Raw genomic sequence first — 18,799 nt, 5'->3', positions numbered from 1 at the left:
CACTAAAAGTACAACGTCCCATTGGCTCCGCTCACAATAGGACCCTAGATTACATGGTCCACTATGATTGGGTTGGCGTAAACCCCACTCATACTTCCCCCTACGTCTAGCAGCATGCAGAAGGAACATCCAGGTGCAGAAAAGCTTGTCTGCACTCCAGCTTCCCACCAATTATGCTACAATCAATCATCATCTTAGTGGTCATGTGTCAATTACTGCTTTGTAATTTGGCCTTGTGTCTGTTCTGTACTCTGAGAATTTTTAAGGAGTATGGGCATGGCGGGGATTCATATGTAGGTGTGGTAGTTTCACTCTTCCAGCCTGCCTTTGTCTGCTATTCTCTGCGTCTTTTCGTATATTTGATTTAATACTTCCAGTCTTCTGATGTCTGTGGCTCATCTTGACCTCTTCGGAACAGGATCCTCTGTTCTTCTCTCCTCAATTGTATCCAATGTCGGCCTATTCCAGTCAGATAAGACCTTGGCTTCTTGGCATGGTCATCCTTTTGCTGAGTTTTATTCTCTCTTGATTCTCGATTTTCTTGCTGCGACACACTCCAACTGTGGCCTTTTGTAACCTTTGTTCATTCTGCTTATGTGCGTAGTGGACTTTCATCTATACACAAAGTGGTCCTTGAGGTATATATTTGTAAACGTTGGTGCTTGTCACTATCTATCAACTATAAAGCATAAGCAAGCTTCACTATTTCTTTGCCTCTTACAGTTACTTGCATCTGCACACCTTTAACCTAACTAAATATCTTCATCTATATGGCATACGTTTCTTTATTTTGACATCAATTTCTTCACCTTAGGCTCAAAATTTCACTTATCCATGGTATCTTCTCTATATTTCATCTCTTATCAGTATTCGTAGGTCATTATATGTTTTATATGTGCGTCAGTCCGATTTCTTATGATATCACCATTCATTTTCCTTCATTTTCTTCTTTGCTGCTTCAGGTATTTTATTCAAACAAAACAACTGTCATATTGCTTAGAATGTAGATATGGCTTTTTTAATGGATACCTTACTGTCCAGGTTTTCTTAGGTGTCGGTATATTAACAGGTGCTGTTGTGCTGATAGGTACTGGGCAGAACCCATATGCTGCTCTTTGCTGATTCAACTGTTCTTCATACGTCACATGCTTTGGTGTGAACTCGATAGGTAATGGGGGGGGCAACTGGAGTAGGAACGATACTTGACACTTCCTCTTCACATTCACCCTCAGACTCAGAGCTGCTGCTGTTTGAGGTCCCATCCCTATCCTCAAGGCGCTCCCTGATGCTTTGCGACTGGGAGTCTACCCCAGAATGAATGGGCCTAGTCTCTTCTCCCCTGTTGTATTGTGGGCTCCCTGGGTCACTTCCCTTGAACGCCCTCTTTTGCACAGGGGAGTACTCATCTGACTCCTCCCTTCTTCTGGGTTTGGTGGAGAACTCCCCCAGCCCCCTAAACGGGTGCAGGTTTTCAGGATGTTCTTTTGGGGCCTAAACTCAGACCCTTCTTTATCTGCAAAGTGGACCAAGTGGTCCCTAGTTAGCTGCCGTCTCTGCCATTTGTGCTCCCTAATTTTCTCTTCATAGGAGTCCTCCTGTCAGATATATCTGCCAAAATATTTTTAAACCTAAGCAAGGAGGCACATCCATCACTCTCTGATGGGGGCTGGCCTTCCCGATCACTCATGCAAGGCCTGTTTGGGTCCAGCTGCCTCATATTTCCTTGTTCTTGTTGACACATAGGTAATAAGCTAGCCACGCCTTGCGCATGCAAGGTGGTGAACTGGCTTGATGTCCTTGGTACAGGGGGCATCCCACCATAATCGGCGGTCACCCTTCCATCCCCTGACTGTTCGGGGTTCCTTAAGGCCTGATTAAATGTAGCCCGTTCTTTTTCTGCCCTATCTAATGTATCTTTCTCAGCCCCTATTTCTTGGTAGTTGTCACGCCCCGATGCATTTTGAACACGCCTCACAAAACGCACTCTCCCCTGAAGACCTGCCAGCAAGGATTGGGACAAGGTCAACGACGCAGAGTTTTGCCATCTCAACACTGGTTTCCATTCAATCGATGGCAGTTGCCATGGAGACGCGCTACGAGCATTCTACAGCGTCTCCGTTGCCGGCAACTAAAAGCTCCTCCTCAACACGCTCGATCACGTGATGGTTGACGGAGTCATGTGATCACCAGTCAGCGTTTAAAAGGGACGCGCTGACTACCTTCGACGCTTCACAGCTGATCCTGTTGGGCGTACTACGGATTTCGAACTAAATGTGCTACTGGACCTCGGATTGAACTTTGGACTCTGATTTGGCTTTTCCCTCTCGGTACAGTTATTTTGGAACTTTGCCTCTACTGGATTTGACCATTTTTCTGTCCCTGGATTGCTATCGGATTATCCCTTGTCATGAACTATGTTCTTGGACCACTCTGATTGATCTACGTTCCTGTCTTCCACGTCAGGTGGTGATTTAATCCATCCCGTCATCCTTGCTGGCTGCTTCTGACACATTTCCTTTATTAAGTCCTGACCAACTTCGCAGGGTAAGCCTTGTTCCAGATTTATTATAGTCACCTGCAAACTTGGGGTTCTTTGTTTTGACCTAATCACGTGTTTTCCTTACAGCGGTCATCAGGGGCACCTTCCGGCATCTACAGGCATTCCTTGTTGCGACTGACGAAGATCACCACCCGTGGCCTCAAAGATCGCTCGGTGCAGTAACTTTCCTATCTGCCCGAGTGGTACTTGGGGACGGAGGTCCCATCGGCTACACGACCATCAAGTCTTGACAGACTGTGAAGCCCTTTTCTGGTCGTTCAGACGATGGAACCTACTGCCGGGGACCCTGTGGCTGCTTTAATGCAAGCTCTTGCATCCCTTAGAACCGAAGTAGCGGCTGCTACTACCGCGATACATCATCGTTTAGACAATATCCAAAGTACCCGCAACCCTCTACCGGCAGATGCTGAATTTGGGGATCAGGCAACACCCCCACCAGTTCCCACTATACCTGCTACCCCACCTACTCCTGTGGTGTTACCTACACAGTTTCCATTGGCACCTCCAGAGAAATTTCAGGGTGATCCTAGAAAATATCGCACTTTCATTAATCAGTGCAAACTTCATTTTCTTTGCTGACCATTAGTGTTCCATGATTCCACTACAAAGGCAGCCTTTTTGTTATCCCATTTGACCGGGGTTGCAGCTACCTGGGCTAATCCTTTTCTTGAGAATAACCATCCAGCCCTTTATGATTTTGATCTTTTGGTAAGTGAATTGGCCAAAGTTTTTGACACCAGGTACAAAGCCCAGTCTCGGGATCTGGAGCTCTTGGATTAATCTCAGGGCAGACAAACCTTAATAGAATACATCACACGCTTTAATCAATTATCAGCTGAGACTTCATGGCCCGAAAATAAGAAAGCTGTAGTATTTTACAAAGGTTTGTGTAACACTATGAAGGACGCCCTTTCTGTAATACCTTCCCTTCCTGATGCATATCCTGAACTAGTAGATTTAGTTCTTCAAGTAGACGCTCGAAAGACTGAACGTCGGGCGGAATCTGGCTTCTCAGGCATATCCTTACCTTCTCCACCGGATGGTACAAGTGAACCCATGCAAATAGGTGGTCTACGAAGTCCCATCACTCAGACCGAAAGGGAGCGTCGGAGAACCGACAATGCATGCTTCTACTGTGGACTCAGTGGTCATTTTGTCAAAGAATGCCCAAGACGCCCAAAAAACAAGTCCTCGGGTTTTCAGAAAGCTCGTCCTTGAATATGGGGGACAAGACGAGCTTGATTCATAACCCCAGAGTTCCTACTTTTGGCCCAATAAGACCAGTGGTCGTTCAGGCAGTTCTTCAGCCTGATAGGGAGTGTTCACACACAGTACACATAGTAATTGATTCAGGGGCCACTGGTTGTTTTATTGATATACCTTTGGCCAAAACATTGAACCTTCCTTTAATAACCAAGGCACATCCCGAACCAGTTCAAACAGTGGACGGTTCCTCTCTCGCTTCTGGTCCAATTAAACAACAAACTGCCCAGATGGACGTAGTAATTCAGGGAAACCATAAGGAACAATTGTCTTTTGATTTGATATCCACACCACAGTTTGGAATAATCCTAGGCCTTCCCTGGTTGAAAAAACATAATCCCCTCATAGACTGGGGTACAGGACAAGTTTCTTTTGAATCGGATATTTGCCAACATTTTTGTCTATCGGAAGGTGAAGCAAACAATCCTGCAAGAGCACTTGGGGCCCTACATTTAGCTCCTGATGAGGAGAACGGTACATTTGAAACAGCTCATACAGTGGGTGCCACATTGTCAGGGGTACCCCCAGAATATCATGACTTTCATTCGGTATTTGATAAAACATCAGCGGAGATACTGCCTCCTCACAGACCGTATGATTGTTCTATTGAACTAATCGATGGGGCATCGCTCCCCAAGGGACGCATATATTCATTATCACCATCTGAAGAAACGTCCCTTAAAGAATATATACATCATGCACTACAGTTAGGACATATCAGGCCTTCCTCATCACCCGTTGCCAGTCCCATTTTCTTTGTTCCTAAAAAAGAAGGCGATCTCCGTCCCTGTGTAGACTATAGACGCCTGAATGCAATCACCATTAAGAATCGTTATCCTATTCCACTCATCTCTACCTTGTTGGACAAGTTAACCAATGCCTCCATCTATACCAAGTTGGACCTCAGGGGAGCATATAATTTGGTTCGTATGCGACCAGGAGATGAGTGGAAGACTGCATTCTGTTCTCGCCAAGGACTATATGAATACTTGGTGATGCCTTTTGGCCTTTGTAACGCCCCAGCCATTTTCCAACGACTGGTAAATGATATATTCAGTGATATTCTGGATGTTTATGTCGTAGCGTATTTGGACGACATATTGATATTCTCTCAAACATTAGCTGAACATGTCATTCATGTTAGAGAAGTACTCACAAGACTTAAGAAGAATTCCCTTTACGCTAAACCCGAGAAATGTCTGTTTCATACAGCTGAAGTCGAGTTTCTGGGTTTTCATCTTTCACCGGGGGGATTAACAATGAATCAATCCAAAGTTCAAGCTATCACAAATTGGCCAGTACCTGTTAATCTGAAACAACTGCAATCTTTCCTAGGGTTCGCAAACTTTTATCGAAGATTCATTGCAAATTTTTCCTCCATGGTCGCACCATTAACTGCACTGACCAGTCCGTCAGTACCGTTTCTCTGGACTGATGCACATCAAACAGCTTTTGACTCCCTTAAAACCTCGTTCACCACGGCCCCAGTTCTGCAGCACCCAGACCCAGAGCTTCCGTATATAGTAGAGGCAGATGCTTCTTCCTTTGCTTTAGGGGCCGTTCTATCCCAGCCTTGTCCTACTACCGGAGCATTACACCCGGTGGCCTATCATTCCAGGAAGTTCACACCTACTGAAATTCATTATACGGTCACTGAAAAGGAACTATTGGCCATTAGAGACGCATTGTTGGTATGGAGACACCATCTTTTGGGAGCAAGACATCAGACTATCGTCTACACAGACCATAAAAATTTACAAGATCTAGCATCCCTGAAATGTGTCAATAGTAGGCAAGTTCGTTGGCACCTCTTTTTTGCTGCATACGATTTCATCGTCAAACACAGACCAGGTTTGTCTCATGGTAAAGCTGATGCTTTGTCCCGTTCACCTGGGGGGATACCTCTCCCTTCATATCCTGATACTCTGCTAGGGAAAGGCCATGTTGTTTGTACCTGTACTCCATCTCCTCCTATGTTAAAGGTCATACGCCAATGGGTTATACAACATCCTCAAGTATTGGATGATTGGGATACCGTTATGCAGGATGGATTGCCTTTCGTTCAAGGAAAATTGTTTCTCCCTACCAGTGACTCTCGTAACCAAGCCTTAGAATGGTCACATAATGCTCCAATCAATGGTCATCCAGGTCAGCGACGTACTCTAGACTTGTTGAAACGCTGGTGTTGGTGGCCATCGATGCGACGAGATGTGGAGACATACGTCAACACCTGTTCTATATGTGCACAATGCAAGACCCGGAAAGGTCGTCCATTAGGGTTGTTACATCCTTTGCCCATACCCCCGAAACCATGGCATACAGTATCCATGGACCTGATAACTGATCTACCACGAGTACGAGGCTATGACACACTTTGGGTGGTTGTAGATTCATATACAAAAATGGCCCGTTTCCTACCATGTAAAGGCATTCCTACTGCTCCCTCATTAGCTCGTATGTTTTTTGAATCAGTTTTTTGTCTGTTCGGGTTACCGAATGTCATTGTATCAGACAGGGGATCCCAATTCACCTCACGCTTCTGGTTGGCCCTTACCAAACTGCTAGGTATAGATGCTCGTTTTTCATCGGCATATCATCCCGAAAGCGATGGGCAAACTGAGAGAGTTAACCAGGTCCTGGAGCAGTATTTGAGGTGTCTAACTTTGCAATTCCAGAACACCTGGATAGACTCTCTTCACTTTGCAGAATTTGCCTACAACAACGCCCTGCATTCGGCCACAGGTTTTTCTCCGTTTTTTTCACTCTATGGCCAACATCCTCGTACTTTGCCCTTTCCTGACTTGAATCCTGTCAATGTCCCTGTATCAAGTATCAGTACCCCTGCGGCAAATGATTGTGTCAGAGATCTCGCATCCGTTCATGCACAAACCCTTGTCCATCTCCAAGAGGCCCAGGCGTCTATGAGTGCTGCCGCTAACAAAAAAAGAAAAGAGGCCCCGTCATATAAACCAGGCGAACGGGTTTGGTTGTCTACACGGCATCTCCACATACCGGGGTGTCGTAAACTGCTGCCCCGTTTCGTCGGCCCGTATAAAGTTTCTAAAGTTCTGAACCCGGTGGTCTATAGGCTAGCCGTCCCCACTTCTTGGAAGTTACACCCCGTTTTTCACACTTCTCTCCTTAAACCTTGTACTGTTGATACACGCATTTCTTCTGCCCCTGGCCCTGTGCCTGTGGTTTCTCAGGAGGATTATGAAGTGAGCTCTATTCTGGGATCCCGGATAGTCAGGGGAAAGTTACAGTATTTGGTAGACTGGTTGGGTTACGGTCCTGAGGAGAGGTCCTGGGTCCCGTCCTCTGATGTCCATGCCCCGTTATTGGTGTCTAGGTTCCATCGGGAAAACCCTTCCAGCCCACGGGGTCGTGGGCCTTTGAGGGGGGGCTCTGTCACGCCCCGATGTATTTTGAACACGCCTCACAAAACGCACTCTCCCCTGAAGACCTGCCAGCAAGGATTGGGACAAGGTCAACGACGCAGAGTTTTGCCATCTCAACACTGGTTTCCATTCAATCGATGGCAGTTGCCATGGAGACGCGCTACGAGCATTCTACAGCGTCTCCGTTGCCGGCAACTAAAAGCTCCTCCTCAACACGCTCGATCACGTGATGGTTGACGGAGTCATGTGATCACCAGTCAGCGTTTAAAAGGGACGCGCTGACTACCTTCGACGCTTCACAGCTGATCCTGTTGGGCGTACTACGGATTTCGAACTAAATGTGCTACTGGACCTCGGATTGAACTTTGGACTCTGATTTGGCTTTTCCCTCTCGGTACAGTTATTTTGGAACTTTGCCTCTACTGGATTTGACCATTTTTCTGTCCCTGGATTGCTATCGGATTATCCCTTGTCATGAACTATGTTCTTGGACCACTCTGATTGATCTACGTTCCTGTCTTCCACGTCAGGTGGTGATTTAATCCATCCCGTCATCCTTGCTGGCTGCTTCTGACACATTTCCTTTATTAAGTCCTGACCAACTTCGCAGGGTAAGCCTTGTTCCAGATTTATTATAGTCACCTGCAAACTTGGGGTTCTTTGTTTTGAACTAATCACGTGTTTTCCTTACAGCGGTCATCAGGGGCACCTTCCGGCATCTACAGGCATTCCTTGTTGCGACTGACGAAGATCACCACCTGTGGCCTCAAAGATCGCTCGGTGCAGTAACTTTCCTATCTGCCCGAGTGGTACTTGGGGACGGAGGTCCCATCGGCTACACGACCATCAAGTCTTGACAGTAGTATGCATAGGCCTGGGTTTGCACTGAGCTACTAGGGCTTGGCTGGCTTCTATAACCTTGTCCTGGGCCACTACTTGGCCCTGGAGCCCCTTGTTCTCTTCATTCAGGCCCTCACCTTCTTTCATTAACTCTTGCAGGGTCTGGGAGTACTCAGGCCTCTTGTTTTGCAGGAGGTTAATCCCCTCACTATGTGCAGTTTTGGTCTGTGTTGTCTGCTCTAGATCAAATTCTATTTGCCTCAAATGTCCCATTAATCTTTCATACTCTTCTTTTAGGTCAGTCAGTTCCTGAAGACCTGACTCTCCTTTCTCCAAGTCTGCCTTCAATTGGCACACTTCCTGACACAGGACATCTTTTTCCTGACACAGCCTGCTATTTTGTTCACTTAGGTGATCTCTCTGTTGTTTTATAGTGCCCAACTTCTGGCGCTCTTGGTCAAAATCTGCTTGGGAATGGACCTCCTTTATAACCCACTGATATTCTCCTCTTTCATTTGCTTAATCTGCTTTTGATATGCACACATATCCTCTAAGCAGACTCTATTGTATGTCACTTGTTGGTTCAATTTTAGTTAACTAGAGAGTCAACCCTTTCTTGGCACTCCTCTTTGAGTGCAGATAATTAGGCCTCTTGCTCTAAATTAGTGTGTTTCTGAACTGCCAACTCCTCCTTGAGCTGCTGAATGATGTTTCCTAATTCTAACTCAGAAATGTGCCTCTCTCGCACTTCTCCTCTACCTGCCTTACCTCCCCTGTTACTTGGTCCAATAACTCAGATTGATTTTGCCAAGCGATTACACTTTCCTGGTACCTTTCTTCCATAAATATCACCATAAATATCACATGGAAGTACATGTATGCAGTGAGTTCGACAGTTTTAGTTTGCTCAGCTTTGGTGGTCTGCGTCATATAGAAATTGGTCAGGGCTTGATGTAACAGGCCACTGTCCTTCCACACATCCAGATTTGTAGAGGTTACCTGTTGCATCATCCTAGATTGCCAGGCCTCATGGCCCGGCTCTGCTCATTCCCCTTTAATGAACAATTTGGACAGAAGGTGCTTCCTAGCCATGTTAATTTCCACGGTGCTCATTATGAAATGTTTTCTGCACCTGGTAGGTTATCTATGCAAGGGAAAAGTTTCCACCCTGCTCCTTCCTAGTTATGTTTACGCTATTTCGTTTGGCCACACTGCTCTGATACCTGCCACCTTCACTGTGTAACACAATCTACCATCCACTAAATGTAACAATACTTCAATGGGCTAGTATGCTGTGATAGCGTGTCATGGGTGGAAACACTCTGTCAATCCCGGACTCGAGCCCCCAAGTTGTCACGAGATATTTTGCCGCACAAGCAAGTCAGGGACCTATTTCCCCTGCAATGAAGGTGTTGCACAATAAAATGCTTTTTATTATTCCACATAATTCTTTTGAAGAGGCCTCCAACCTGTCTCGCACCCGACCTCCGCAAGCACCCCTTTGCCCAATAGATCAGGAACCAGGCCGGTGTGTGGTCAATGAATAATTTATTAATTTATGATTTTAATATCCAATCAGCACAAAAATATGACAGCAGCCACGAATGTTGTGGCAACACAATGCATAGGCTTCTAGAACATAACCAGGTTACATGAGACTTCAATGCCACCCCAATGTTGTGTTGTGAAAAGCAATGCCAAATAATTTCCCTCAACTGATTGCAGGAAGGTTACGCGCTCCCCCTTGTGACAATGGAAGACTGAGTTTTCTATGATTTAATACTACTACCATGGGACAGCACACAAGGGTACTTTTGACCTGCTTACACTAGAGAACAAATAGGGCTTCAAAACAGACTAGCTAGCACACATAGGTAATCCATTTTTTTTAATACAGGCAGCACATGAGAAAGAAAAATAAAAATAAAATAAAAGGGAATATAATTAAATTCCATGATCAGGGTATGATAGAGAAAGAAAGAGTAGGAAAAACAATTTTTCTAAGGTGAAAAGAAATATTTGAAAAAACGAAATTTCAATCCCACCAAATTTTAGCTGAAGCTGGAACTGCCAGCCAAGCTCAAAACCATGAAACATGAAAGAAAGGCAATACGAAGTCCAAGCTCAGAACTTGATAGAGGAAGGGGAATCTTGTAGGAAAATCACTATTTAAAGGATGAAGAGAAATATTTGGAAAAATGAAATTGCAAATCTTACTAATTTGGCTCGGGCTAAAAATGACACGCTTTCAACAATGAGAAAGGCACATAGGAACCACGGTTTTCAGTGAAAATGACAGGGGCAGCTCACAGGCACAGAGATTCTCACAGTGGGAACAACAGTGTGGGTTTAATGGGACAGATGTAAATGGGGATTTGTTTTAAAACACACAATGTAACACATGGATAAATTCAGTTTTAGCTCATAATGGGAACAATTCTTTTGGGGCAACCCCTTAATGACTATAACAATTAAATAACACTGGGTCCAAGATTGTTGATTTCGATTTGCAACAGTCTTGATCCGTGAATTTCAATGGGGGAATTAATTGATTTACTAAACCAAATACTGGGCAAATAACTTACTTAATTATGAAAACAAACAAAGGGCTTTTCAAGGGAAGAAGAACTATAATCAGCAGATACACAAGGGATGAACAGGGGAACACAGTATTTGTCAAGGGGAGAGTTACCAAAATGCACTGACAAAATAATTTTCAATAAAAAATGACTAAATTTCACAAACAGATAGAATAGACGATTTTTTCTTATGGGGACATTGTAGCGTAGTGCTTAAATAGATAGGACTTGTTTAATGTGTGGCTGTGGAGATCTATACTTACAGAGGAAAAGGACTCTATAGTCATCAATGGCGCCAGGGCTCCATTGCCAGGGACCATCAAAGGGGCCAACCAAGGCCTCACTCTGTCCCCTCAATCAGCTACTACAGCTCCCTGCTTCCCTTCAAGACTAGGCCCACATTTCTGCAAGGATAGTCCAGATTTTCCGTCAGCTGCACACCTCGAATTTTGTAGAGAGAATCGCCAGTAGTGGACGAATAACCGATTTATAAGCCAAATGACATCATTGCTTTGTCATCCTCCTTGCACAACTGATAGGATCATGGTCAAGGGTCTTTTCCACCTCTGTACGCCGGTAGGCCCAGAGTCTGGAGGAGTGGTTTGAACATCCAGAGGAGGATACTGGATTAATCATCTGACAAAACAGGGGGTTGGATCTGGCTTCTGGACCTGGAAATCTCGCATTTTAATAACTACCCTTTCTAATCATATTATGTCACCTATGGGCGCATTTCTATATGCAAAAAGGGTAATTCATAGAATTTCGCACAAAACTGGCACACGTGTGTGCGCGTGCGAATGTCTGCGCCAGCCGCGTGCGCTAAAATCGATTTCCGCGCACAGCGTATTCATGGATTTTAGCCTCCAAAACCAGCCGTGGTGCAGAGTGGCGCAGCGACCCTGCAGCAGCGCCAGTTACGCCCCCAAGAACGCCCCTAGCGCAAGGAAAAGCCATCAAAATCCCCAATCCAGTGCAAAGGGCTGTGCTAACCCTGGACCAGTTTACAGGGCTGCCAAACAGCAAACGCCAAGCGGGGAACGTGTATAACTGTGCTTTGCGTGAAGTTTCACACGCGAAAGGGCCTGTGCGAGTGGGGTACGTGTATTACTGGGGTTCGCGGGAAGTCTCACACGCGATTACAGCAGGGTACGTGTATTACGGGGTTCAAGGGAAGTTTCACACGCGAAAGGGCCCTGTGCGAGCGGGGTACGTGTATAGCTGGGGTTCGCGGGAAATCTCACACGCGATTACAGCAGGGTACATGTATTACGGGGTTCAACGGAAGTTTCACACGCGAAAGGGCCTTGTGCGAGCGGGGTACGTGTATAACTGGGGTTTGCGGGAAGTCTCACACGCGATTACAGCAGGGTACGTGTATTACGGGGTTCAAGGGAAGTTTCACACATGAAAGGGCCCTGTGCGAGCGGGGTATGTGTATTACTGGGGTGCGCGGGAAGTTTTACACGCGAAAGGGCCCTGTGCGAGTGGGATACATGTATTCCTGGGGTTCGCGTGAAGTTTGACACGCGAAAGGGCAATGCCCGTGCGCGATATGTTACAGACGTGCTTACGCGCTAAGGGCCTTTGGTCCAATGAAATCGCGTATGTGTGCTGACCCGCTTACGCGCTAAGGGCCTTTCCTCGAATTACACACTGACGTGCAATATTTTCACGTGCCAAATCACTCCGTATCAAGCTGGCCACGCATACACACACGGAAGACCACGCTCCTGCCCTGAAGGCCATTTTCCTGCCCCCCAGAGCCCCGAGCACGCTCCCACCTGCCATCTGCTGCTACCTGACTGTCTGCTGTACACATGCCCTGCTATTTGGTGCCTGCACATCAGCCATCTGCAGGGGTCCAGTTGCTGTGTCCACCCCTGCTGGAACAGAAGACTCCCGACTGGGATACCATCGCTCCACAGCCCAGCCCCACGACTCAGTTGCCCACCCACTCCTGCCTCTGCGGTTGCCATATCGGGCACATCTCCATCTGGCACCACTGGCAACCCCCAGCCAGAGAGGCAGAGGGCCACCAGCTTCACTGCCACCGTAGTTGGTGTCCTGGTGGAGCATGTCCTGGGGCATTATAATGCCCACTTCGGAACATCACGTGCCAACAAGGAAGGACGGGAGAGAATCTGGGACGACATAGTGGTTGCCATGAACGCGGAGGGGGTTGCAACCCGGGGCATCAAGCACGTCAAGAAGATCGGGAGGACTTCAAGTCCAGGACCCACCACAAGTCCCGGCGCCACGCGGAGGAGGGCCGGGCATGCATGAATAACATCCAGATGAGGGTCCTGGAACGCGTAGGTCCAGCGCTCCACGCCCAGATCCTTCGGAGGCAGACCCGTCCGGAGTTGAGCGGTAAGTGGCCAAGCATTGCTGTGTGAGACAGGGCATATTGCAGTGTGCTGGTAGTCTGATGCTTGCCTGTATGTGTGACATAGGCCATGTATGGATGTGCGTGTGCAGGGACATCATGGTCATGCATGTGAGACCAGTTATGTGTGGACCAAATGGTTGGTGCGTGTGTTTTAATGCAACATGGGGCGCTCTATGCGGAATGCACACATGAAAGCATGGCTGTCTCTGTTCCTGAACATGAAGGGGGGGTGAGGAATGGGTGCTGATGTCATGTACATGTATGGTGCACATGTGTGTGTGTGTGCCAGAGAAGTGTGTGTGTGACTTTGAAACGCCATGGCTGCATGTGACTTTGAAGGCAACATCTTGGTTTACAGGGGCCCTTCTACATGGATGTTGATGTTGATTGCAGGCGCCAGGACTGTTTCTGCATGTGTGTTGTGTGCATTCACCCATGTGTTGTGGAATGACAGGATGGAAGTGACATTTGACAGTGCCACTCATGTGTTATTGCTTCCTGTCTAGGGTATTTTGTACTGTACCCTGATGCTTGTGTTTTATGTCTCCCTCTACGCAGCGTCAAGTGAAGAAGAGGGCGGAGACGGCGCTGTGGAGCCAAGCGGCGGGGATGCATCCACTGGGCGACGACGCAAAGCCCAGCCACCCTCCTAGGAATTACCATCATCCGGGACCGAGGGGGCTGGTGCTGCGTCTGCCACAATGGCTGTGGCGGAAGGGCCGGGTGAGCCCCCACAGGGGCTTCCAATGGCAGAAGACGGTGTGGAGACATCCAGGTTGGTGGTCTCCACAGAGGAGGAGGAGCCCACTACTGAGCCGCACATGGGGCCTGGTGGGGATAGTACTACTGGCGCAAGTGGTGCAGTCCAGGGCCAGGGTCAGGAGGCAGCACAGGTCACCGCGGAGAGGCTTGTGCATGTCGCTATCCCTGACCCTGTGATTGCACCACCATGCACCAGCAGGGAGGCCCCGTCCCAGGCCCGTCCGGAGGTAGGGGAGAGTGCCATGTCATCTGCCTCTCCACTACCTGCGGACGAGGGGTCCAACAAACGTATGGGCTCCGTCCTGGTTGGTGGATCCCTACATGTGTCGCACACTCTGGCGCACCTCTCCTCCTCTGTGAAGACTATGCGCCAGTTGTTCTCCACACTGTCTTCCGGCCCAGATTCCACCAGGGCCCCCTGTGGACCTGGCCCGACCAACACAGCCAGCTTGGTGGAGCTCACATCCCTGCCACATTCCGGAGTCGGCGGCCCAGCAGGGGTGGACACCACAACTGGAGACCAGCTGATGAAGGATGTGGAGGCACCATCAGACACGGCACATGGACAGCAGCAGCAGGAGCAGACTCTAGGTGGGAGCCATCATGGCTCGGGGCCTTCGACATCGGAGGGGCAGGCATCGGCCAGAGGGCAGGAGGACCCAGGACTGGAAGTGTCTTCCGTGTGGCAGCGGTTAGGCCATGCCATAGATGCGGAGCGGCAGCGGGCAGAAGAGGCACGGCTCACGATGGTCAGGGCGGAGAAATCCATGCCGAGGGCCCTGAGGCGGGCCGAGTGCCTCGAGGTAATTTGCAGGTAGTTGGAGGAGAACATGTCGTCGTCCCTGCGAACCCTTGGGGCCATGGAAGAGGACCGCCTCTAGGACATTGAGCAGGAGTTCGATGATGCCCTGGCCCGGGACATCCAAAAGTGAGCCGTCGGACTAGCCCGCTGCCCTTGTAAATAGTTTTTAGAGTTAGGTTTCCTTTTCGCTTTCCTTTTATTTGTGGTCAATGGACAATGCCACACAAATTTGTATATAGTTATATTTTTAGGTAGTTAGGTAGGTAGGTTTCAATTTTTTTGGTTGGGATCATGGACCCTTTACATCCTTGGACAATGGATTGTAAATAGTTGGACTATGGATTGATTTCTCTTATTTTCTGTATTATGAACATGAAGCAATGGAGATTATTTTTTTACATTTCCTTTGGATTTGAGTTGTTGGAGGGTGACTTTGGATTGTTTTTCTTTCAAATTTCTTTTGGATTGGTTATCATTTTCAGTCAATCACCTTTTTCACATGCTTTTCATTTCATGTTTCATATTTTGGTATGCTTTTATTTAATTTTTGATTCCATGTACATAATACATTTTCATTTTTTAGTTCCATGTGTGGGATTCGCTCATTGAGTTGATGCATGTGAAAATGTGGGTTTACACAAGCAATGCCAACCAGTGTATGTGTGTGACGGACATGTGTTGATGTACATAGTTGAATTTTGGTTTGTGTCATGAGATCAGCATTTCACTGCTGGGGGGTGGGGGTGCTGGGGGACATGAGTGGGACATGAGTGGGGGCCTGCTGGCAGGTGCCCTGCACTGCTGGGGGGTAGGGGTGCAAGGGGACATGAGTGGGGGCCTGCTGGCAGGGGCCTTGCACTGCTGGGGAGTGGGGGTGCATTGGGACATGAGTGGGACATGAGTGGGGGCCTGCTGGCAGGTGCCCTGTACTGCTGGGGTGTGGGGGGCAGGGGGGCATGAGTGGAACATGAGTGGGGGCCTGCTGGCAGGTGCCCTGCACTGCTGGGGGGTGGGGGTGCAAGGGGACATGAGTGGGGGCCTGCTGGCAGGTGCCTTGCACTGCAGGGGGGTGGGGGTGCAAGGGGACATGAGTGGGGGCCTACTGGCAGGTGCCCTGCACTGCTGGGGGGTGGGGATGCAAGGGGAAATGAGTGGGACATGAGTGGGGGCCTGCTGGCAGGTGCCCTGCACTGCTGGGGGGTGGGGGTGCAAGGGGACATGAGTGGGGGCCTGCTGGCAGGTGCCCTGCACTGTTGGGGGTGGGGGTGCTGGGGGACATGAGTGGGACATGAGTGGTGGCCTGCTGGCACGTGCCTTGCACTTCTGGGGGGTGGAAGTGCTGGGGGACATGAGTGGACATGAGTGGGGGCCTGCTGGCAGGTGCCCTGCACTGCTGGGGGGTGGGGGTGCAAGGGGAGACCTACACGTGATTTGGCAGTGTGGTTCCTCCCAGGTGTTCCCTCTACACCCTCCACGGACCCTGCAGGCAGCCCACACCACAGGGGACTACCCTGCACACCTGGTCATGTCCCGTAGGCAGCCCATCCACCATGGGCATGCCCCCCAGCCAAGCCACATGTCACCTTGCACTACTGATCAACAACGAATGACCCCCTGCAGCCCCACCCCCCAGCAGTGCAGGGCACCTGCCAGCAGGCCCCCACTCATGTCCCACTCATACCCCCCAGCACCCCCACCCCCCAGCAGTGCAAGGCACCTGCCAGCAGGCCCCCACTCATGTCCCATCCATGTCCCCTTGCACCCCCACCTCCCAGCAGTGCAGGACACCTGCCAGCAGGCCCCCACTCATGTCCCCTTGCACCCCCACCCCCAGCAGTGAAATGAAAACCATGTGAAAAAGATGATTGACTGAAAATGATAATCAATCCAAAAGAAATTTGAAAGAAAAAAAGTCCAAAGTCACCCTCTAACAACGCAAATCCAAAGGAAATGTAAAAAAATAATCTCCATTGCTTCATGTTCATAATACAGAAAATAAGAGAAATCAATCCATAGTCCAACTATTTACAATCCATTGTCCGGAAAAAAAAATCCATTGCTCCATGTCCATAATGCTAAACAAAAAAATAAAAAGGAATACATGATGAAACTATATACAATCCATTGTCCAAGGATGTAAAGGGTCCATGAGCCCAACCAAAAAAATGAAACCTACCTACCTACCTACCTACCTAAAAATATAACTATATACAAATTTGTGTGGCATTGTCCATTGACCACAAATAAAAGGAAAACGAAAAGGAAACCTAACTCTAAAAACTATTTACAAAGGCAGCGGGCTAGTCCGACGGCTCACTTTTGGATGTTCCGGGCCAGGGCATCATCGAACTTCTGCTCAATGTCCTGGAGGCGGTCCTCTTCCATGGCCCTGAGGGTTCGCAGGGACGACAACATATTCTCCTCCAACTCCCTGCGAATTGCCTCGAGGCACTCGACCCGCCTCAGGGCCCTCCGCATGGAGTTTTCCTCCCTGACCATCGTGAGCCGTGCCTCTTCCACCCGCTGCCGCTCTGCATCTATAGCATGGCCTAACTGCTGCCACACGGAAGATACTTCCAGTCCTGGGTCCTCCTGCCCTCTGGCCGATGCCTGCCCCTCCGATGTCGAAGGCCCTGAGCCATGATGGCTCCCACCTTGTTGCTGCTGCTGCTGTGCCTCTGCCTGTGCCCTGGCTCTTGCTGCCTGCACATCCTCCTCCGGCTGGGGTGCAGTTGTTGAGGTGGCCACCCCTGCTGGACGTCCGACTCCCGACTGTGGCAGGGATGTGTCCACCACCAGCCTGGCCGCAGGGTCAGAGGCAGCTCCACAGGGTACCCAGGTGATACATGGGTGGGAAGATGGCATGGAGGACGACTGGGGTATAGTGCGTTCAGTTGAGGAGGGGGTCGGAACAAGGTCCAGAAAACAGAGCAATCCAGCCCTGGTGAGCTGTCCCAGTAGGTCTACGCGGTTAACTAATCATCCGAGAAGACGTGCAGTCTCCTCATGGAAAGACTGCAGGTCAGCTCGCATGGACCGTTGACGCAATGCCACCCCACCCAGGACAGGCTCAACCCGGTCCCGGATAGCCACGTCTGCAGGGAGAGGAAGGCTAGTTGTTGTAAGCGGATCCCCTCCCTGAAAATGGGTCTGGACGTAGGCATCCCTGCTGGTGCGGGATGATGCAGTCACAGGATCGGGAACAGGATTACAGACAGGCACCTCCGTGGTGGCCTGTGCTGCCTCCTGTCCCTGCCCCTGCACTGCACCACTGGCACCAGTGGAATCCCAACCTCCAGACCCCGTCTCTGTCCCTTGCACGGCCTCCTCCTCCACCAAACCCCCCACCAACCTGGATGACTCCGTGCCATCTTCCTCCGTCGGACCCTGTGGGGTCTCAGCTGCTCCTTCTGCTGCCGAGGAGTCCAACTCCGACCTCCGCCTCTTGGACCTTCCCTCGGCAGCTGCGGCCTGGGATGCGACACCGGACTCCTTACTCCCCGACAAGATGACAACCTGGGATGGGAGCCGGGCCTTGCGTCTCCGGCTGGCGGGATGATCCCTGCCACTGTGCTCCACAGCACCCTCTCCACCCTCTTCTTCAGTTGACGCTGCAGACAGGGAGAGATAACACACAGGCATCAGGGCACTGTACAATGGACTGATACACACATGACAGTTGCACATGACTGGCATTGTTTAACTACAGACACGGCATCACACTCCACGACACACATGTCATTTTAACTCACACACATGAACATTTCAACAGCAACATTGCACCAGGCAGCACCATCCATACACATACAACAGCATGAACAGGCAAAGGTGAGCCTAACATCACATGAAACACAAGGAGTGCACTAGACATGCACACACGTCACCACACTTACATGCATGTCTACATCTCCTCCAACTGTTGCAGTGATGAGATCGCCATACATGTCACATCTGCCATTCATCCTTCTACATATCAGTGTCACGTGCATCCTTGTTGCATTACATTTGCACACTTGTCAGATACACATACTTACACATGTACACAGTGCAGATACATGCATTATGAACCACCATCCATGCCACAATCATGCCAATGTACATACACAGAAATTCAAACATGTGTGCCCCCACACATGCATTTGCCCAGCATGCTTACCAACACATACACCATCAATGTGTCTCACGGCCATGTTCATACACATC

This window comes from Ambystoma mexicanum, chromosome 5q (assembly GCF_040938575.1).
Source record: "Ambystoma mexicanum isolate Mex_15411 chromosome 5q, UKY_AmexF1_1, whole genome shotgun sequence".
In the NCBI taxonomy this organism is placed as follows: domain Eukaryota; kingdom Metazoa; phylum Chordata; class Amphibia; order Caudata; family Ambystomatidae; genus Ambystoma; species Ambystoma mexicanum.
The sequence above is the reverse complement of the archived record's forward strand: the minus strand, read 5'-3'. Positions refer to the sequence as shown.